The following is a 24,565-nucleotide window of genomic DNA, read 5'->3' as shown; positions in this document are numbered from 1 at the left end:
GAAGTTAAGGGATAATAAATTTAAGAAAAAGAAGAAGAACGAAAAATATCGGATTAATTTAAGAAGATTTTAATAATTAGCTGCTGATTAGTTTAAAATGATGTTCCATTATTCCTCTTGGGACAGCAAAGCGGCTAGGAGACGTGACTGACCACGCCCAATGTTGCTTGAAGTATTTGCAAACGGGCTTTGCCGCTGTCTTTTTGATTTAATAAGCTTAATTTCGAATTTTACTGGTTTAGAATTTGGAAAGTTAACGACGGGTAATTGAAGTATTTACTAACGATTTTTTTTTAAATAGCACCCTAATGTTGTAGCATCTCTCGAAGGTACCGCCTCGGCTTCGGCTATTTCCCTTAATTCCAGTGCTTCGAGAGAATGTTAAGGAGGAGTAGCTGAATAGGATGCTGATGTTTTGGTTTGAAGAGTGAGAAGTTGTGGGGGTTGCAGGCGTCGGGACTTAAAGGGGGATTGATCTAGATGATAGAGAGGGGTGAAGGATTTCTTACGGATTTTTGTTTAGTGCTGTTTGTGTCGGTGTTTTGTGTAGTGTGATTTTGATTAATGGGCAGCCTTGGCAGTTGGTGCACTTAACCTGAATCTGCGGCACCGTAGAGGTGAGAACCTCCACATCTGTGTCAGCAAGTAGTCTATGATCATGAAGCTGCAGAATGATATAATTTAAGGCAATTAGAGCATTGCCTGACAGTTGATGAATTCAAGTGAGGCGAAGGCCTACTTGGCTGGAGAGCTGGGGTTCTAAGGCTTGTCACAAACCTTGGGTTGTGTAGGTGGATGTGGCTTAGGGAAAATAATTCCTAAGTCTGCCTTTGGACTTAGGTTGCATGGTGTGGGTGGCCGGGGTTTGTTTTCGATGTATTTATTGACGTCCCGTAAACCTTCTCCAGGAATTTGTCCATGCCATTCAGCAATTTTCTCAGATTTTCTGCAGACGCACATAAATATCATTATTATCGGCATCCTTTCCTTGGATCGTGATTTTCTTTCCAAATTCGTCTTCGATTACCTTTTGTGCCTGCTTTTATAAACATTGAAAAAGAGGGATAAACTGCAGCCTTGCCTCACTTCTTTCTGGCTTGCTGCTTCTTTTTTCATAGCCTTCTATTCTTATCACTCCAGACTGTTTTTGTTTGTACTGATTGTACATAATTCTTCTTTCTCGGTATCTGATCACAATCACCTTCAGTCTCAGATAGCTTGCTATAAATATTATTTTAATAATCATTCTACCGGGCGAATTGGCCGTGAGCTGTGAGCTCGCATCCAGGAGATAGTGGGTTCGAATCCCACTGTCGGCAGCCCTGAAGATGGTTTTCCGTGGTTTCCCATTTTCACACCAGGCAAATGCTGGGGCTGTACCTTGATTAAGACCACGGTCACTTCCTTCCCATTCCTAGGCCTTTCCCGTCCCATCGTCGCCATAAGACCTATCTGTGTCGGTGCGACGTAAAGCAAAATAGCAAAAATAATCATTCTCAAAATGTCCTCCGTTGCTCAGGCCGGCCTCTTACCTCTGAATTCCGTGCTTCAAATCTCGGTCACTCCATGTGAGATTTGTGCTGGACTGAGCAGAGGCGGGACAGGGTTTTCTGCGGGTGCTCCGATTTTACCTGTCATCTTTAACTCTAGCAACACTCCCCAATATAATTTTATTTAATCCGTTAGTCATTACTCTTTGCCCCAGAGAAGTGCGACAGGCTTCGGCAGCCGCCACAATTTATATCCTCCCGCTAGATGGGGGCTTCATTCATTCCATTCCTGACCCGGTTGAAACTGGAAACAGGCTCATACTTTCAATTTTGTCTTAATATTTAAGATTTAATCGAGTTCCTTCTACTCATTTTTGGTGTAAACTGAGTAGACCTCAGGGTCAGCATGTGTGAAGATTATCTCATAATCTGAGTACGTATGTCGTTTTCAATCAATTGGATCGGACAATAATTGAAAGGGAGTTAAGTGGAAAGCAGTGCCATCTCCACATGGGCCAGGAAGGGCTTAGGCGAGTGTATTTATTTGCTAGCGGTTTAACGACGCATTAACACATTGAAGGTTTTGGGCGACGCGAGGTGGGGAAATGGCTAGAACTGGAGAAGAGCCAGCCGTGGCTTTAGTTAAGGTACATCCCCAACATTTGCCTGATTTTAAAATGGGAAACCGTGGAAAACCACCTTCAGATTTGCCGACGGTGGGATTCAAACCCACCATTTTCTGTATGCAAGCTCACAATACGTGACCCTAACCGCACGACCAAATCGCTGAATCTATTATTTATAACCTGAATACTAAGTGGGAAAAGTGCTTAAGGGGAACCAACGCCTTTGACCGACCAAAAAAGCGATTTTTCATTTTTTTAAATGTAAAATTAAATTTTTTCCTTATAACAGTGCAAAATTTTGTTATTATCTCGAACATTTTTGGAGTTATGACCAAAAACGTGGGGCCTTGTCACCCAGGCAAGCCCTTTATCGGTAAGATTACTGATCGTTTCCCGCAATTTTTGTTTTTCAGAACCGTTTCCCTGATAACTCTGAAAGTTTTTAAGGTATCTAGGTGGAATTTTGCACGTATGTATATTTCATAGAGAAGAAGTTGTACTAGAATTACTGAGCTAGTTTCATTGATAAACTTTAAGTAACATATTTTCTTGAAAATTAATAAAGAAATGACTACTTGAAAATAACTTAATGAAAATCATATTTATATTTGATGGACTTCACTGATTTTAGTACAAGTTGTAGCTATAACATTACTAATAACAATAAAAAAGAATCATAGAAAAATATTCATGTGTTCGGAAATTATCAGGAAAGCGACAAAATAGTGGCTATTATATACTGCCATTTTGAATAATTAATTACATATAATGGCGTAGGTTTAGATAATTTATAAATATATAGACATATTATTAAGGAATAATGTGTTCGTCGTACTAAGTTTCCTTTTAGTATTCATTTTCATTGCTGCGTAAAACAAAGTTTAATAACACCATTTTGTAATGTTCAAAGGTGTAGCCCCCCCCCCCCCCCATTTAATAGAACTCATTATGGAAGTGTTCCATTAGGGAAGTCACTAGGAGCTGACCCAGGAACGAACACCTTAAAAGGTGCGAAACAACAATACGTATCAAACGTTTACTCAAGGAACATATAAGAAAACAACTTAAATACTTCTTAAGTGCAGTAGAAATCGGTTAATATTCTTAGTAGTACTCCTCACAGGACATGTACCTGTCAAGAAGCACTTGAATAAAATTTTAATTTTAAATCACAAGCTAGAATTCAGATTATGCGGGAAGGGGTTGAAAAAACCCATCATATAATATGTACATGTGAGGTTGTAACCCCCATGAGATACAACATATTAGGGAATACAATCGTCGAACCAAAGGAATTAAATAGAGACTCGTTACTGGGAAAAGCATACTGTCACTAACAGTAAGAACACAGGAATTATGTACTGGTGTTAATTTCAAATGCATTCCAGAAAATTTCAACGTTCTCCAGAAGATTGAAACTCATTGTGTACCGGGTTATAATCCGTTCAGCAGTGCTATGTGTGTGTGAGAACTTTCTACTGGCATGGGGGTGAAAGATCTTAAGGAAGACGGTCAAAGAGAGTGGCGTATCAGGACCAACGAAGAAGTTTACGCTGTTTACGGTGACCTCAAGGTAATCGTAGAGGCCAAAGAGAGGACACTTCCGTACCTCGGGCACATCATAAGGATGGACCAGGACCGAGAAACAAAGAAGATCCTCGACCAACAACCTGGTGGCCAACGAGGAAGGAGGAGACCAAGGACTAGATGGCTGGACAACATCTCGAGAGATTTAGAGTGTTTAGGAGTCGAGGACTGGAGAAGGAGAACTCTGGACTGAAAGGAGTGGGCGAGTGCTGTTGGAGAGACCGGGATCCTCCATAGACTGTAGGGTAGCGCTAGGTGAGTGAGTGAGTGAGTGAGTGAGTGAGTGTTAATTCCAAACAGGGTAGTATAATAAGAGGTTAGTATAATAAGCCTATAGACTCTAGTGCATCTAGAACAATGCTGACGGGCCCTTTTTAAACAAAAGAAAAAAGTGGGAAAGAATGGTTATCTCCAAAGACTTATTATCTTCATGGGCGGCTTCCTTTCTCCCGTATTGTCGGCGACGATGGCTTACGAAATGGTGAAGACTGGAAAGGAAGTGGCCGTGGCTTAAGTGAGGTTTCACCCCATCATTTTCCTGGTGTGAAAAAATAAACAACAGACTATCATGTACAGGGTTGGCGATAATGCGGTTTGAACCTACGACCTTCCAGATACAAGCTTATTGCTACGTGGATCGTTCCGTAGAGCCCGTCGAAAAGTTGAATCGCGTGAAACCCTTAACAAGAACTTACAGAACCGAGTGATTTTCTTCATTTTAAACTAACCGTAATGCTAAAGGACGAAGTGCCATGTCATTGGAAACAGATTAGTTTGCTTGCGGCCAAATCTCGCGTGTCTACGTAACACAACGTAACACAACATTTTTCAACAACGTGTACTGTAGACACTCTACCATAAATTAGCGTGTACAACCCTCTTCTCACAGCGAAACAACAGTGGACCAAGTCTTTGGAAAAATCTTAGTCAGTCAATTATAAATATCGTGTGGCTTCTTAACTTATTTAACTGCAATGACGGACTCAACTGCTATCGTGTCAAGTAAACTCCCGGTTATCCGAACCAATAAAGGGGACAACATGCAACTGCGATGACTTTGTCATAAAATATGGAGGTATTTAAAACAATTTCACTGTCTCAAATCCTAACTATAAGTCATATTAAAAGGAATATACGAACTTTGTGTATATTTAATGCATTAATATTTTACATATTTTATGAATATTACATATTTAATTACATATTTTGTGAATATTGCATATTGAATAACATATTTTGTGAATATTGCATATTTAATTACATATTTTATGAATATTGCATATTTAATTATATATTTTGTGAATATTACATATTTGATTACATATTTTGTGAATATTGCATATTTCACCGATATTTACTACATTTAATGTACATATTTCGCACTTTCATATTACATAAAAATTTGGGCCCTGTTGATGAATATTATGAAGTGCAATCAACAATAGGGGCTGCCTGGCCGAGGCGGTAAAGGCGTGCTTGGTTCGCCCGGAAGGATGGGGGTTCGAATCCCCGTCAGGAAGTCGTAAAATTTAAGAAACGAGATTTCCACTTCCGGAGGTGCATATGGCCCTGAGGTTCACTCAGCCTACACCAAAAATGAGTACCAGGTTAATTCCTGGGGGCAAAGGCGGCCGGGCGTAGAGCTAACCACTCTACCCCATCACCCATACCTTCCACTCCTCCAAGGGCCTTCATGGCCTGTACGGAAGTGACTTTGCTTTGCTGTTGTCGCATTGAACACAACATCCCGAACTTTCAATCAACATTTTATCAGAAAATCCGGAAAAACTGAACGATTGGAGTATCTAAGTGAAACTTCAGATGAAACGTGTTTTCCAGTTTAAGTGAAGTTGATGTGTCGTCAATTTTTATGACAACAAACGCAATACTTTGAACTTCCCATGTACAATTTTTTCAGGAAATTTTGAAAGAAAAAAGTAACGGAAGCTTAACTTGTGATGAACAGTATTTTCCAGTTCAACTGAAACTGATGTATCCTCAGCTATTGTGGCACCTAATGCAATACCCAAAGTTCTCAATGCAGATTTTTGTAGGAAATATGAATCATTGGTGCGTGCAAACAAAAATACTAATGGAAATTAATTTCAGTTCAGCTACAACTAATAGTGTTTCAACTGTTCCAACACCAGACACTATGCCTAAAACTTCCAAAGGAAGAATCTGAAAATCTGACCTATTTGAGCGAGAAAGCAAAAATACCAAGAGATAGTATTGTTTAAATAAGATGTACGCAATATGTCGAATTTCTGACTAACGCAACATTCAAAGAATGTAATAAAGGAATTCAATACAATGCGAAGATATTAACAGTCAGGGAACTGGAACACAATTTAGTCTACCATAAGCATTTTCCACTTCATCTGAAATTGATGCTTTCTGGACTGTTGTGACACAAGATACAATGCCTTGTACTTTCAACTGAGATTTCCCGATATGAGGTCAACTTTGCTTGACCTTTGCTATAATATATTTCATGCAAGATTATGAGGTGCTTTCACAAAGAAATTCAAACATATGGACTAGATATGAGTTCACTGTGCAGTTATAGAAGCCATGTGGGCGACGATTATGCAGATTTGTATATTTATGTAACGAGGAACTCGATAGGTAACCATCAAATTATTAAACTGTAAGATGAACACTCTTCAGGATACTGTAACTGCTGCTTCGGTTTATGAGTTAGCATATTAACTTCCTACTCCATTGACCCGGTTCGCTTCCTTACTCCGCCATGAAGGATTTCAATCTCTTTATAGTACTGATTGTGTTGTATTTGTTTTAAGGCACAAACCAACAGGATTGCAATCTCCTCTCCTTGTAACGGGGCAGACGACGGTGGGTGGGTTCGAATACCACAGTTATCCACTCCCATTTCATCTCATAGAGACATAGAATAGTGTTATTTTACGGTTAACAATAATATCACTCCTTCAAATCCATTCGAATAATAATAATAATAATAATAATAATAATAATAATAATAATAATAATAAATTACCGAGCTCGATAGCTGCAGTCGCTTAAGTGCGGCCAGTATCCAGTATTCGGGAGATAGTGGGTTCGAACCCCACTGTCGGCAGCCCTGAAAATGGTTTTCCGTGGTTTCCCATTTTCACACCAGGCAAATGCTGGGGCTGTACCTTAATTAAGGCCACGGCCGCTTCCTTCCCACTCCTAGCCCTTCCCTGTCCCATCGTCGCCATAAGACCTATCTGTGTCGGTGCGACGTAAAGCAACTAACAAAAAAAAACATAATAATAAATTGGCATTTGCACCCGTTCTTCGCACGGGAATTTGTAATGGAATACCATTTTTCTTCATGAATGTGTGCGAATTTACATGCCAGTATTCAAAAGTTTTACACGGCATATTGAACGTGAACGAAAAGTGAATTACGATAAAGATGAACAAAGTCGAGGAAGAATGAGGACGATACAGAGTTTATTTTACAATACAGTTCCTAGTGCGGAATTCTCCTTTCTTCTCGGTTACATATTGTTGTTTTTCTGAACTCTGGAGTCTACTGTGGCTTAAGACTCATGAAACCCATCGTTGATGATAACCTCCCTTATTATCTGTTCTATTGAAAACAGTAAAATGGATCTTTAGTTATTCCCGTTAACCTAACTTGAAGGGACATGCACCGAGTGTTCCATGGGACTTCGACTAAAAAACCCAAAATTTCGTAAGCATCACCATTATTTACCGTTGTACCATAAATACGTATGCGGAATAAAATAATGGAAATAACGTATTCCTAAACGTTTGTTATATGCAGTACTTTGATAGACCAAATTTAACAAGTGTATATTGCGAATAATCTTTATATAAACGCTAACTCCAAGCGATACCTTGCCGTCACATGCACATGATAACACAATCCTGAATTACAAACTGCACCCGTTTTTGGGCTAATTCCCCTGGGACTTAGACTGAAAGACAGCCCGTTAATGATATTTCCCTTATTAATCCTCCTATCGAAAAGGCGCACATGGGAAAAATGTTTTAGAAACAGATTTCCATTAACGGTGATAGATTTCCGTTAAGGTTGATCATGTATATTTTGTGGGAGTGTAAAATCACTGTTTCGATCTTCCTATAAACCCCAGTCAACTCAGGGATGTAGAAATAATATCGACGCTAACACCTACCCAAGGACAGTTAGATTCCAAAATTTGAAATTTAGTAATTTTCAAGTTATAAGAACTGAGACAAACAGACAGATCGACAGGCAAAGACACCAATGCTAAAACAAAATATATATACAGATGGTCATTGTTACACCTGCCGGACTGAGTGGCTCAGACGGTTAAGGCGCTGGCCTTCTAACCCCAACTTGGCAGGTTCGATCCTGGCTCAGTCCGGTGGTATTTGAAGGTGCTCAAATACGACAGTCCCGTGTCAGTAGATTTACTGGCACGTAAAAGAACTCCTGCGGGACTAAATTCCGGCACCTCGGCGTCTCCGAAGACCTTAAAAAGTAGTTAGTGGGACGTAAAACAAATAGCATTATTATTATTATTATTATTATTATTATTATTATTATTATTATTATTATTATTATTATTATTATTATTATTATTATTATTATTATTATTATTATTACATTGTTACACCTGAAACGGATGACTGTAAAAACATTTAGCCAAAATGTTCAAGGTACAAGACACACGGTCGTTACGTTTGTATTTATATAGATAAGGAATCTGTTCCACGTACAACACCATTTGGGATGCATCTGCTTGATTAGAGCCTGGAAAACTGCCCGTTAATTATATCCACGTTATTAATCCTCCTATCGAAACAGTGCACATGAGAAAATCGTTTTAGAAATTGGTTTCCATTAAGACAGGAAGATTTCCTTTAAGTTTGGTTGTGTACATTTTGTGGGAGTGCAAAATTATGGTTTTGGTTTCGTATACACTCCCAGTCAATCCAGGTATTTAGAAATAATATTTGCCCTAAAATCTACCCAAGGACAGGTGGATTCTATATATAAAATGTGGTAGAAATATATCCAGTAGTTTTCAAGTTATAAGATCTCAGACAAACATATAAACCGACAAGCAGACACCAAAGCTAAAACATGTGCAGATGCTCATTATCACACCTGAAACGGGTATTAGAACGAAAATTGCTCCAAAATAGTCAATTCTCCACTCATCTACACGTTTTGATCCTGGGATTCTGGGCCGGAAACTGATTTGCTCAGTCTGGGTTGTACAACTGAAGAACTGTTGATATGAGAGGCAGCAGATCCGATCAACAAAGTGGAGGAACATCGCTAAGGACCACGTGACGCCCCAGTCTGCAGGCCGTTTGGCTAGATGCTCAACTATCAGCAACAAGGAACTCATTCAACTTGGCATTATTGCGCCACAACGTTCTGCATTTCAGTTTTATGATCCCGATTTAGTAAGAGAACAACAGTACATTGCTGATGATTTGAGTGTAGTTGTTGAAGCAAACGAACAACTTTTCCTTGCGGAACAAAAATTAGTCTACGATACAATTATAAATGCCGTGTTAAATGGCAGAGGTGGTCTCTTTTTCCTTAATGGGCCTGGCGGCACTGGAAAAACGTTTATCGTTGGTTCAATATTGGCTCACGTTCGACCTCAAAATGGAATTTCTTTGGCTTTAGCTTCATCAGATATTGCGGCTACGTTATTAGATGGACGAACAGCGCATTCGGCCCTCAAATTGTCATTGGATTATGCACTTCTCGCAATCTCCAATAACATTTCAAAAGGATCTGGCATGGCTAAAGTTCTGCAAATTTCCAAGGTCAATTTCTGGTACGAATGCACTATGGCTTATAAGAAATCGCTTGATGCACTTCATCGAACTCTTAAAAATTTACGATCAAATGCACAACCGTTTGGTGGCGCTCTCATTTTATTATCTTTACACAAAGTCTTGCAGTAATTCCTACATCAACACCAGCTGATGAGCTCAATGCTTGCCTCAAAGCATCCCATCTTTGGAGACATGTGCGAAAACTCACGTCAAAAACCGATCCGCGCGTACATTTGCAGGACGATGCGTTGGCAGATACATTATCAAAACAGCTATTGAACATTGGTGAAGGAAAAGTACCAGTTGATGCTACCACGAAATGCATTTCACTTCCATTGAACTTTTGCGTCATTCTGCCATCCATCGAACAACTCATTCAGAAAGTTTTTCCTCAAATTGCCACCAATTATAAAAATCATAAATGGCTTTGCGAACGTGCTATTTTGGCACATAAAGAACACCGACGTCAATGCAATCAACCATGCAATTCAAGAAAAAATTCCAGGCGATTCTCTTACCTACAAATCGATTGACAGCGTCAAGAATACGGACGAAGTTGTAAATTACCCAATCGAGTTTTTAAATTCTTTGGATCTTCCTGGTTTCCCACCGCACAAGTTGTCACTAAAAGTCAGCGTCCCAATAATTCTCTTGCGGAACAGGATGCCGAATGTCATCGAGGCAACCGAAATGCCTTTTAATTTCAAACGACTGAAGTTCCCAATTCTACTTGCATTCTCAATGATCATTAAAAAGGCACAAGGTCAATCACTTCAAGTGTGCGGGTTGAACCTAGAAAATCCATATTTCTCACATGGCCAGCTGTATATTAGACGCTCACGAGTCGGACAGTCAACAAATATATATACTTGCTTAAGACGGGAAAACGAAAGATATTGTATATCCTAAAGCACTTGAATAAGTCAAGAAAATAGAATAAATACAATTTATACTTCTCCTTTATTTACCATTCAATTTCAGTAAATGTATTCATTGTCGCAAAATCATTCTTTCTATCATTCCTAATTAAACAAGATAACTATCTCAAATTTCGAACTATATTTCCAAAATTATTTCTTCTGCGGCAGCATCGCACCGGGTAATATGTAGAAAGTAAAGAGTAATGTATGGGTGATATCTGCCTAAATACAATTGCCTTGTTGTTTCAAGCAAGTGTCCCAGCGGTCCCCTTAATGACCCACCGAGCGAACATCGTCCGTGGTTGGTGGTGGGGCTGTTCTTCAGCGGCGTCTAGGATTCACCATTGTATGCGAACTAACATCTCTTTTGTTGTGGGTTTTTCTTCACCACGCTACCCGGTTACGTAGCGTTTCTTCAGAATTCAAGTTCGTCTAAAAGCGAAATTCGTAGAAAAATGTTACACCTTTCCGCAACGCTTAAACGGATCATTAAACAAGATAATGGGTTGCGTTTCGTCCGAGCATGGGGCAACCCAACGGGACCGTAAGGGACGGGACACATGTACCAGAGTCAAGCCTCAATTGACATGTCAAACTGCCACCAAAGGAAATTGTCTATAATTGTCGTTTACAGAGATCTAATATCTAGGTCATCGGCCTCACCAAAGGAGACACAGGACAAATATCGCTGTTGAAAAGTGAAACCACCGATTGAACTCGATCGTAGGTGAACCACACCTGCGAGTGAAAGTTTTGACTATGTATTTGAAGCAGAACAGTTAGACGGTATTATTGGAAGAATGGAGTTGAATTTAGAAGGGGTGAAAAGGAAATTTCTCGATTGTGGCTTCTCCAAACACTACTCTTATGCCTTCATATCTTCCACACAATATAAATAACATTTGTTTGAGCGCCAGTTGCTTTTTTAAGAAAAACAACAAAATTCGGTAGTGCATAGCTCTTATATCAATTATGTCAAGGCGTGAGGTGATAAACTCACATATCTGGCAATATACAGGGATATGGATCAGGACAATATTAAATTACTGTTGCATTTCCACAATTGAGGATTGTACATGGAGCTGGAATCACTTATTATAATTAAAATAAAACTGAGTTTATGACTATAATTTACGTCACAATGAACAATCATTGACGTCTGTTAATTTAACAAAAAAAATATATATAGTGAGATTTACGGTACTAATAAAAGGAAAATTTAATCTAAACAAAAAAAAGCTATTGGCATGAACTTGAAGTGAGATGTGATATCGCCGCTGATTACATTCTTCTTCATGTTATGAATGCATAACATGTCTGATGCTTTAATTACCTGATGTCTGCATACACCGCTGTTGAACTTGAAATTCTTGGGAAAACCTATGAGCTGAAGTCGGGAGCCGTCTGCTGTTATCTTCTTATATAACAAGGATTTGGCCTACATACCATGTACGCGTGTAGAGAGCTCCAATGTAATTACGTCCACTCAATATATTATAAGTAATTGACAATATTATTGAAACATCTTGTGAAGTCCATCCTCACAAGAAGATGATGTTTCTTTATCAGCATAGTACCCGTCTCTGCTCGGATACAACCACCACTTGTAGACCTCCTCGATTATTACTTCTTCAAACACCACTCTTAGCTCTGACCATCACTCTAAGACCACTTCTTCCATTTGATACATCTGACTGTTACATATGATCTGAACGATATGATCTGAAAAACCTCTCACCACCGTTGCATCGACTTTTATAACCTCGCGATGACGACTCATCTCCCTACTCTCTGTTCATCCCTTCCACTTCAAACAGTAGCTGGCGAATACTGACACTTGGTCGCAATCACGTGCCCACGCACTGATGTCATCAGTCAAGTGTTGTCTAAGCGTGCCCAAGCGGATTGCAGATGACTAAGTTTCATGCGTCACCGGGAAATCTACTTGCACATAACATTCTCAGTTAAACATAGCCTCGATTGCAAAATACTATGCCAGCTCATCTAGCCAGAGTTACAAGCCACAGCCTGACTATATGAAACCAACAAATCTCACTTACTACAATACAGAATAATTACAAACAAATTTCACTTAACCTATGATTAAATACAATAATATACGTGATACCTAATTATTACAGTCTAAGTGATGAGAAACAGAATATAAAATCTAATGAATCGGGTTAATAATAATAATAATAATAATAATAATAATAATAATAATGATAATAATAATAATAATAAAAAATACTGAATGGAATCTGTAACCCTGTTGTACGGTTACACGATGGATAAGAGAATTTTAAGAGCCACTGAAGTAATGGAGCATTCAAGAGATATAGACAAATTTTAAACGTCTCTTTCTTTATCCAAATGTTTTAACGGAATGAAGATACCTAGGAATGATCCATACGCGATTTGACAAAAATATATGATATTGTATAATACCTTGAGAGTATAATTTATTATTCAGATGTTGTCTATAGTTATGTAAACTAATCGACAAAGCGACAGCTGATAAAAGTATAAAAATAGGTGTAACCTTTAAATTTTAAGACCGACTGCGGTATTCCCATGGAGCTGTTAACCCTTTTAAACATTCTATGAAAGTACACTTTAAAATCCATGGATTTTTCTTGCGTGTCCTCATGTTGTCTTGACCACTGCGTCAGCGCGTACACTCTAAGAAAGTATGATTAATAATAATATTAATATTCTTATAAAGAATGCTAAGTCATGTTAAATTGCGCTCGCCGTATTATTGAGAATTGTATGCACTAAAAATCCCAAAATATTCATGAAAATATGTACTATAAACTGTCCAAATGTATACTTATGTATGCACTAAGAAAATGAAACTGCAATCTTACTGTTGCATAGGATACGTGAAAAATAAAACACTTGCAAACTTTAATCTTAAATATAAGTAAACAAGCAGAAGTACCCGTTCTTCGTACGGGTTATCAGAAACTGGCTTTAGTTACTCATACTATCGGTGTGACTGACTTCATTAGATATTTATATCACTGGTGTATTTACTTAAGTACGTAGACATTATTTGTCATGTTTGTAATTATAGTGTATCTTCTTCTTTTGTTCATGGGGGGCCTCTAAATATTAGTTCCTAATTAGCGTCAACCTCTAAGATCTTTTGCTACCATGTTTTTCCTTCATTCCCACCTATATATACCTGCTCCCTTCACAAAGCTGCAGGTTTAGTATAAGTGGACCTCCGCTAGATAGTACCACAAATATTTATTATTATTATTACAACTTCCCCCATGCGGAGGCTGCCACAAGGACAAAGTATGTCGACTACATAGTATTTTGTCTTCTAAGTTACTGTTGGCTTTGCTAGTGGGCCAGGTAGAAAAATCACCACAAGGCTCAGGAATAAATTTGCAATGCATAAAAGAAACGAATGCGTAAAAGAAATTACTATAATTATCGAGAATTATAATTCTCAGGGCTTGTCGCTATGTCGTACATCATATAACGAATGTCCGACTCGTTGGCTGAACGGTCAGCGTACTGACCTTCGGTTCAGAGAGTCCCGGGTTCGATTCCCGGCCGGGTCGGGGATTTTAACCTTAATTGGTTAATTCCAATGGCACGGGGGCTGGATGTATGTGTTGTCTTCATCATCATTTCATCCTCATCACGACGCGCAGGTCACCTACGGGTGTCAAATAGAAAGACCTGCACCTGGCGAGCCGAACCCGTCCTGGGATATCCCGGCACTTAAAGCCATACGACATTTCATTTCATATAACGAATCTGAGTATAAATGTTGACAATTGTGTACAGTATATAGGTTGTTTTCATGGTTACAATGATCATAAAAGTGGACCAAAATATCGGCACTAATAACATCAGTGATCCTACTACTCCATGATTTGATAGAAAATAGTTTAAACTATAGGTAACCGACTCCGCAAAATGCTGAAACCTAAGCCAGTACGTAAAAACGGAGGCCCGTCGGCAACCACTCGTCGCTGTACTACGGGGATCTCCGGGGCTTTCCATCCCCGCCCAAAGGAGTGCTATGAGCGTCTTACACAACAGTTTATTTTTTCCAGATAGTAAGTCATATGTGTATCAATTTTGGTTGGCAGCTATGCCCAAACGTACATGCATAATCTAGCTGCTGTAGAATCCTGGAGCTGACGTTGCCATGGTTACGGCCGTTCGTTTCTTTATCCGATTCCTAGAGCAAGGGTAGTGTGGTTCCAATATCTCCATAACGGTTGGTTTTAGGGCCCTAAAACATGGTTTTCGGGTCCGAAGGGTTTACCGAGTTTTGTTCTTTGCGTCAAGGGGCTTAAAATGAGCTGTGTCTCGTCCTTGTACGACAAATTCGATTTCGCCTATATTAGCCTATTATTTTAATATTTTTATTTCTCCCCCCGTCGCCCCCCCCCCTTCGAATTGTTTTGAAAATAAAATACAGCCCATGTTACTCACTGGCAATGTAGCTTTCTATAGGTGAAGTAATTTATAAAATCGGTTCAGTAGTTTTTGTGTCTATCCGTTACAAACAAATATACATTTTTTCTTCTTTATAATATTAGTATAGAAGTATAGATTACATCCCTACACATACGGTTGCCGTCAGGAAGGGCATCCAGCCGCAAAACAGGGTCAAATACACATGTGCGACACAGTTCGCACGGGCAACCCCATCATTTTAAAAATTCTCCTGCTCTTTTACTCTTTTCACCCCCATAAGTGGATTTTCCAAAAAGGGTATGTTTAATTTTAAAGGAGATTCCAAGTACCAATTTTAAAGTCTGTAACATCTTCATGTTTTGAGATACATGTATCCTCATATAAATAATTCAACTCCTTCCTCACTTCTTTTCACCCCCACCCCTCCCGCTTAAGTGGATTTTCTGAAAACGAATATTTGTGTTCTTTTATTTTTAAAGGGGTTTCCAAATATCAATTTTCATGTCTGTAACATGTTAGGTTTTGTTATTTATTGTAGATAATTTTGCTGCTATAGAAACCTGGAGCTGACGTTGCCATGGTTACGGCAGTTCATTTTTTTATCCGATTCCTAGAGCAGGGGTAGTGTGGTGCCAATATCTCCGTAACGGTTGGTTTTAGGGCCTTAAAACATGGTTTTTGGGCCCGTATGGCTCACCGAGTTTTGTTCTTTGCGTCAAGAGGATTAAATTGAGCTTTGTCTCGTTCTTATACGGTAAATTCGATATTTTGCCTATTTTAGTCTATTTCAGATGGCGCCGATCGCAACGAACTGTTCAACAGGTATTTCTTCTCCAACTTCTCCCCTCCCGTACAAAACCAACCGCTCCCTCCCGTTGGTACAGCCTCAAACAGAACCCTATCAAGCATAACTACCACGCCAAGTGAAGTTCATAACCTTCTTCAAACTCTTCGTACCAACAAAGCTACCGGTGCCGACACTATAGGTCCTCTTTTCCTAAAAAATACTGCCAGCACTCTTTGCGTCCCTCTCTCTAAATTATTTAACAGATGTTTTGCCGCGGGCTATTTTCCTATTACCTGGAAACAGGCAAATATTGTTCCACTTCTCAAATCAGGCAACAAATTTAATGTTTCATCTTACCGACCAATCTCTATTCACCCCACACTATCCTTTATCTTTGAAAAAATTATACACCAGCGTCTCCTCGCATTCACTTTGCCGTATATCTCAACCAAGTAGCATGGTTTTCTACCAGGTGGCTCTTGTCTAACAAACCTGGCCACTCTGCATACCTTTGCATCACACGCCATTGCAGCTAAATCACAGCTGGATATCTGCTACGTAGACATTTCGAAAGCTTTCGATTCTGTTGACCATACTCTGTTGCTCCATAAACTCTCCGAACGATTTAATATACATAGCAGTCTTCCGACCCTTCTTGCTGGCTTCCTACATAACCGTTGGCAGAGAGTGGTAATATCAGGCACTTCATCCTCATGGTTACCAGTCACCTCCGGTGTCCCACAGGGCAGTACTCTTGGCCCCTTGCTGTTTTCTTTGTTTATGGACGATCTGCCGTCCGAACTCAACGAAACAGCGAATACCCTACTCTTTGCTGACGACTGCAAGATTTTTAGGGAGATCAGGAATCCAGCAGATGCAGCTCTGCTACAGTCCTCACTTAATGCCCTCTCGAACTGGTGCCGTACTTGGAAACTTATCCCCAATCCACAAAAATGCAGCCACATGACCATAACACTGCGTAAATCTCCTCTACCGACATCATATTACCTACTCGACAAGCCCATCACCGTGGTTACGCAACAGCGTGACCTAGGTGTAATATTCGATACAAAATTACAATTTAAGACCCATATAGAAACATATACAACCAAGGCTATGAAATTACTAGGCATTCTCTATCGCTTCACAGAAATTTCTGACCCCATTGCTCTTCGTCACTTCTTCCTCACGATCGTTCAACCTCTCTTAAGCTACTGCTCTCCGATTTGGACAACAGCCGCCCCCTCCAATACTAAGCAGTTAGACAGAGCAGTGTCCTTCTTTGCTGCAATTGTAAGGAACAGAAACCCCAAGCTCAGAAATCTGTCTACGCAGCAGGTATGAATGGCAATTAATGTGTCACCGCTGCACATGAGGCGACAGGTAGCTGACCTGAGTTTCCTCCACGAGATCTTAAATGGACATTACCGCTCGGAACATCTTGTTTCTCTCTTCTCTCTCCCCGTTCCTTCCCGTTCCACCAGAACCAAAGACCTTCTCCACATTCCCCACACTCAGCACTCAATACTTCAACGATCTTTCCTAATCCGCCTCCCAACACTCTTTAACAATATTAATAGGAGACAAGAGCTTGATATAGCATCAAATATAAGTGAATTCGAGAGGTGTGTAAATAGTATCTTAAAGATAAGTTGATGTGAAGGGATTATACCGCCATCTTGACCCACCACGACTTGGCTATGAACATGGACATTCTATGGTTTTCGATTTGGACAGTTATTAGTAGGATGTGTACCTGATCTTGTTATATTTTGTTATGTTTGTTATATTTTATTACGAAAGTTTACGTTTATTAAATAGTCTGTTGACAGTGCAAGTGAAATTTGCTCAGTGCAGCTGTATCTTGTGCTTCGTGAATAAATAAATATTTTTATATCTCCAGCCCGCAACCCCCACCTAGAATTGTTTTGAAAATAAAATACAGCCCATGCTACTGGCAATGCAGCTTTCTATAGGTGAAGTAATTTTTAAAATCGGTTCAGTAGTTTTTGAGTCTATTCGTTACAAACAAACATACAAATTTTTCTCTTTATAATATTAATATAGGTTATCATTTACGCACGCAAACGTATTATTCTTGCTCTTTCTTACCATGCAACCTAAACTGATTTCGTAAAATTCTTGGAGGTTATAATTTTCTCCTTATTTTCTGGTTCCAGCTTATTCCTCCGGTCCATACAATTATAGTTATGTACAGAAAACTCCCTTTCAACGTCGCAAAAAAGAGGACAAAACTTCGGTCAGAAAGCTAAGGTAAATGACCACATAACCATCAGAACCTTGAAGGAAGTCGCTGATATCCTTTATTCTTTCCATTATTCTTTGCAAGAATGTTTGCCATTTTCTGCTTCTCATCATTGCTACGTTTTCCATTAGGTACAGCCACACATTCGATGGCAGTACCAAACTCCTTCAGACTTCCAGAAAGCTCTGTGGCGTGTGCCTGTCGTGAAGTACTATACAACAACTGAACGAGATAAAGGGCTCAAACGAAGACTGCATGCACCATCCCTTCCTGACATTAGAGATGGCCTGTTGCATGTTGTGTTTTACCAAAGTCCAGAAAACTTGTAAACGGTATTCTCAACAAGAAAGAATAAACATGCGCTAAATATGGTTATCATCGAAATAAGCACAAAGCTCAAAAATGTGCACAAATATGCAGGAACAAATGTATTTCAATCGTCTGGACTTGTCTCGAAACGTGCAATTACTAAGTTTAATAATATGCGGATGCATGAAAAATAGGCATTTGCATATAGGCTTACAGTATTTCACATTACTCGCGAGACTGCACAGAGATATGTTAACCTGACGACACGTGGTTGGCCTATCATATTGTAGTGATGAGAAAATGATTAGGGGTTCTATGTAGTCAAGAAAACTTCGAATGAGAATGGTTACGGCACTCGAATTTCATAGAACTCGATCATAACGGAAAGTTTTTCAAGACGGAAATAAGTATCAGATAACAATTGTGCACAATACCTGTCCATTCTGGTAAAGGATTCCTTATTTCTTTTTAATGATGCCTGATATCTGATAATGACATAGATCTTGGTAGAACTAAAGAGCCTCTTCACAGATACTTATAAAACAGTTTGCCATTAAAATATTTTTGATTGTTTCTCGCTTCGTTTTGAAGAGGACTCTTCTCTTATCGGGAAAGTTGATAATTTCGCCAATAAATAATCAATATCCTGGTTGATATATTAAGAATGTCACACTGCAGTCGTTGAACCTAAGTGAATATCATTGACCTACTTCTACCCATGCACACCATTACACATGCAATATGATCTGCTAAACTAACACGCAATCGCAGACATTTAAAGATCCTGTATTCAGTTTTGAAGAATACTGCATTCGAAATGAAAATGAATCACGGACGGGAAAACTGTGATAGTGAAGTAAAATTAATGTAAAATATCTATCCGTTTAGATTATTTGGAGTATTTTTGGATTAGTTTTAGTTATCTGAAATGAGTTAATATGGATATAAATTCCTACTTTCGTTATACATGAGTCCCCCTCCGTAGCGTAACGGTTAGTGTTATTAGCTGCCGTCCTTGGGGGCCCGGGTTCGATTCCTGGTACTGCCGGAAATTTAAAACTGGCAGGAGGGCTAGTATGTGGTTGCCAACGGCCGTAGCCGTGTTGAAACACCGGATCCCGTGAGATCTCCGAAGTTAAGCAACATTGGACGTGGTCATGATTTGGATGGGTTGCCACGCGTTGTTGGTGGGGGGTAAGGGAATGGAGGAGCGGAAAGGAACTGGCCATCCTACCGTACGTAAACTCCGGCTCAGGCACACCTCTATGGAGGTTCAGACCTGCCTTCGGGCAGAATACACCCTTACTTTACTTATACTTGGTGTTCTTTTCGGTTTATGCCGTGTTGAAATGGAGAAACTGCATATGCATACGATATACTGTACATACATTTTACTTGACGTTTCACGAATATCATTCTTAAACGTGAACCAACATCGACCACGGTCGTCCTAATAGTAGATAATACTTAAACACTTTACCAAATTAATAATAATAATAATAATAATAATAATAATAATAATAATAATAATAAATAATGTTATTTGCTTTACGCCCCACTAACTACTTTTCTGTTTTCGGAGACGCGGAGGTGCCGGAATTTAGTCCCGCAGGAGTTCTCTTACGTGCCAGTACATCTACCAACACGAGGCTGTATACCACCGGTCTGAGCCAGGATCGAACCTGCCAAGTTGGGGTCAGAATGCCCGCGCCTCAACCGTCTGAGCCACTCCGCCCGGCGTTTATTAAATTACCCTGTCTTTTAATAAAATAATTTGGAAAATATATTGACTGACTTGTGTCAGATTTATGCAGTACATTATAGTAATTCCAATAGTAGCCCATTTGGTGGCCATGATCGTTAAAGCATCAAGTTTGACACCGTGGTTTTCTGGTTCGAGTCCCGTTGGTGGAAAAATTGTCACCATCAGAAGGTCGGCTGGAAGGGTAGGAGAAGTGGTGGTATACAGTTTCTAATCACTAAATTGCGTGCTAGAAGCCTGGGTTCAGTTAAAAACCTTTCCGCAGCGTTCATGTTGAGTGAGGGCTTATGGCGCTGTTGATAGTGATTCGTCAGTCTGAAGGAGATTTTAAGCCTTCAGCATACCCTGTGGTGTTATTTGATAGGAGTAGGCTATGTGCCGACACCGGGTTTCACCCTCTCTCTACCTTACCATCATCATCATCATCATCATCATCATCATCATCATCATCACTACCACCACCACCACCACCCGTCCAGGCGCGCAGGTCGCCCATAGGAGTCAAGTAGAGAGATCTGCACCAGGCCTCTCCGGAGGCCATATGGCATAACATCACATTTGAATAGTTTTGTTTACTTTTTGTTACTATATTAAATTGTTATTATAATTTGAATGATTTACTAATATTTCAGTTAATTGTATCTGATCGAATTGTGTGATTCTGTATACAGTGAGTCCTTGAAAATGGGTCCAGTATTTATAGAGGAGGCAGCACGCAAAAAACAAAGGGAAAAGTTCCTATAAACATTGGTCGCAGACTCAATAACTTCGGAGTTATAGTCCTCTACCGCTAATATCAATGATCACGGTATTTCAATAAATTGAGGAGGATCGTATACAACAATAAACGGAGATACGTTCCTACGTAAACATTTTTCGTAAACCTACTAGCATGTTGTATCATGGTCTTCTTATGATGGAGGTACCGGCCCATTTTTATTCCCCATCCGAAGGGCGAGGCGGGCCTCTAAACGGTAACGCCGTCTCCCAGACCGGAGCTGTGGAGAAACTGTGTGGTGCGTGGAGATGAGGAAGGTGGATACAGCGAGATGAATTGAGGGAGGAAGACTTGTTATTGGCTTTACGTCGCACCGACACAGATAGGTCTTATGGTGACGATGGGTCAGGAAAGAGCTACGACTGGGAAGGAAGCGGCCGTGACCTTAATTAAGGTACAGTCCCAGCATTTCCCTGGTGTGAAAATGGGAAAATACGGAAAACCATCTTCAGGGCTGCTGACAGTGGGGTTCCAACCCACTATCTCCCGAATACTGGATACTGGCCGCACTTAAGCGACTGCAGCTATCGTGCTCGGTGGGAGGAAGACTGATGGGGTCTTTTGGCTACGGAGATGGGATTATAGAGGGGATATGTGCGAGCTGTGGAGGTTAGATTAGTGTACCAGGGTGGAGATGAAAGGTTAGGAGGTGTAGGGTGGTGGTGATATTACAAAAGGAAGTGGTGAGGAGTCGAAAGAGATCTAGCGTCGGAAGGGGTTGGGGAAAGAAACTACTTGGGGGAGGGGCGGACTGACGGGTTGACGAGGTTGAAAGGGAGGAAGGGGCTGGCCGGGTGCGACAATAGGTGTTGGGAGGGGAATGTCGAAGATGTTGGGGTGGGAACGAGAGGGCTCCACTTTGTAGCGGTGGCGGTAGATAGTGGCGCCGTTGCTAATGCGTCGTTGAACATCATCTGGGGGAGGAAGATGATGTCGAACCAGACATGTAGGGCCGGAGGCGTTCTGAATCCTGAACGCGCGACGGGAGGGGACGCCTGTGACGTGAAGTTCCCTGAGGATATCTCGTTCGGAGAGGCTTGGTTCGATGCCGCGCATGACACAGCTAGGCATAGCTTGGAAAGATGGTGGTGGCTGCGTTGGCGACGATGATGGTGCGGCGGCTGCTGCGGCGTCCTCTTGTGAAGAGGGTGGTGTTGATGACTGTTCTGCGGCTGTAGACTCAGATGTTTTGGTAGGCAGGTACTGGGGTTGAGGTTGTTCAGGGGTGGGGAGAGAAAGAGGGAATAATTCATGAGTGGTGAAGGATGACACGTTACAACAGTTGTGACAGGAACATGGGAAAAGGTATGGGTGGATGTTGTGGTGGTCGTTGTCGTCGTTGTGACGGTAGTGGTGGTGATGGTGGTGGGGGTAGAGTAGAAATGGGAAGTAGATGGTGGTGGTAGTGTCCACTGTGGCGGTGCGGTTGTTTCGTCGTCAAAGTACGGAGGACTAAGTGTCACTCGATGTAGTTGGCGGTTAATGTAGACTCCGTTGTTGATGAATCGCTGTGTGGAGATGAAGAAGGACCCGACGTGTAGAACGAAGTTTCACAGTATCCTGGATACGTTTCGGGCTGGGACGCCTACCAGGCGGAGTTGGGTAAGTATATCGTGGTCAGAGAGGGCGGGATCAACGCCACGAATCACACAGCTGGACATGATTGAAGGCTTACATTGAACTCGGTGTCAGCCGCTTGCTGAGTTGAAGTCGGCGTGGTAGCAGAGTTAAAGATGGAGAGCCACCCGCCCGAGAAAAAATTAAGAGGAGTTGCACGGTGATCTTGGTAGTCCTGCTTAGAGAGGTCGATTATATTTTCGGAAAAGACTGTTGTACCTTTCAACATTTGGTCTGCAAGTCCATATGAGTGTACTCGGTGGATGTTGCACGGAGACCCAGTGATAGTTTAATCCAAATTGTGCAATTGTTGGCAGTCATAGCCACGTGAGCATAAGGATTATGACTCACAATATGTTCTGTATGCCGACTTTATAACTTGTAGGGCCTATAACAATATTGTTATCGGTAGTCCAGGTCCACTTCCTAGGCCATTCAGCCGTTGCTCAGGGTTCACAAATTAGGATCTGAGCACAGGTACCGACAGCGCGAACCAAAGACTACTTGATTATTAGGGGAGTCCATAGAAGAGATATTACCGAGCTCGATAGCTGCAGTCGCTTAAGTGCGGCCAGTATCCAGTAATCGGGAGATAGTGGGTTCGAGTCCCACTGTCGGCAGCCTTGAAGATGGTTTTCCGTGGTTTCCCATTTTCACACAAGGCAAATGCCGGGGCTGTACCATAATTAAGGCCACGGCCACTTCCTTCCAACTCCTAGGCCTTTCCTATCCCATCGTCGCCATAAGACCTATCTGTGTCAGTGCGACGTAAAGCAAATAGCAATAGAAGAGATATTAGAGCAATTCGGCCGTCCGCTAGAGCAGCTAATGAAATAAACATGATGGTAGGTACTGAAGTAGTCCGACTCATTGGCTGAATGGATAGCGTTGATTCCTTTGGTTCAAAGGGTCCCGGGTTCGATTCCCGGCCGGGTCGTGGATTTTAATCGTGTTTGATTAATTCTTATGGCTCAGGGACTGGGTATTTGTGTTTGTTCTAACAATTTTCATATTCAGACAACACACTACACCCCAACCATCATAGAAACACGCAATAGTGATTACATCCTTCCGTATAAGGTTGGCGTCAGGAAGGGCATCCGGCCGTAAAACAGAGTGTGACACAGTTCGCACCCGCAACCCCACAGGTGTGGGAAAAGCGGGGGTAGAAGAAGAAGTATTGAAGAAAATAATTGGCAGTAGGCTGTCACTATTGTAACGGCTGCGGGGTTTTCAGGTTTTCGTTGACATTAATTGTTTTGGCTGTTTCAATTTCTCACAGTAACGCCTATTACGCTCTTTTCGTTTCCTTCCTCATTTGCTGTTTTCGTTTCAACTCTTACTTTTGCACGTTTTTGCCGAATCCTCAACAAATCTTTCTTTTCCATTATTAAACTAGTTATTCCATACAACTGACCACGATGTATTCACAACGACAGCTACCTTCTAACTGAGCGCGCGAGTCAACACAGCGCCATCTTATAACACAGTAGGCGTGTGTCGTCACATATTTAGCACAAATTTTGCCATACTTCGAAAAACTATTTCATAAAAACTACATTTCAGATTTCTTTTTGCAACAGTTAACCTCCTCTCTTATCTGTCAATTGAAATATTAAACGTAATCGTAATTTAATTAATTAATTACTGTCGGTGATATACACGCTTGCATCTTTGCATCCGGGAGATAGTAGGTTCGAATCCCACTATCGGCAGGCCTGAAGATGGTTTTCCGTGGTTTCCCATTTTCACACCAGGCAAATGCTGGGGCTGTACATTAATTAAGGCCACGGCCGCTTCCTTCCAACTTCTAGGCCTTTCCTATCTTATCGTCGCCATAAGACCTATCTGTGTCGGTGCGACGTAAAGCCCCTAGCAAAAAAAAAGATATACACGCTCTACATAAACATAATCGTAATTTAATTACTGTCGGTGATATACACGTTCTACATAAACATGATCGTAATTTAATTACTGTCGGTGATATACACGTTCTACATAAACATAATCGTAATTTAATTACTGTCGGTGATATACACGTTCTACATAAACATAATCGTAATTTAAATACTGTCGGTGTTATAAACGTTCTACATAAACATAATCGTAATTTAAATACTGTCGGCGATATACACGTTCTACATAAACATAATC

This window comes from Anabrus simplex, chromosome 8, assembly GCF_040414725.1.
Source record: "Anabrus simplex isolate iqAnaSimp1 chromosome 8, ASM4041472v1, whole genome shotgun sequence".
Classification (NCBI taxonomy): Eukaryota; Metazoa; Arthropoda; class Insecta; order Orthoptera; family Tettigoniidae; genus Anabrus; species Anabrus simplex.
Note: the sequence above shows the minus strand (reverse complement) of the source record.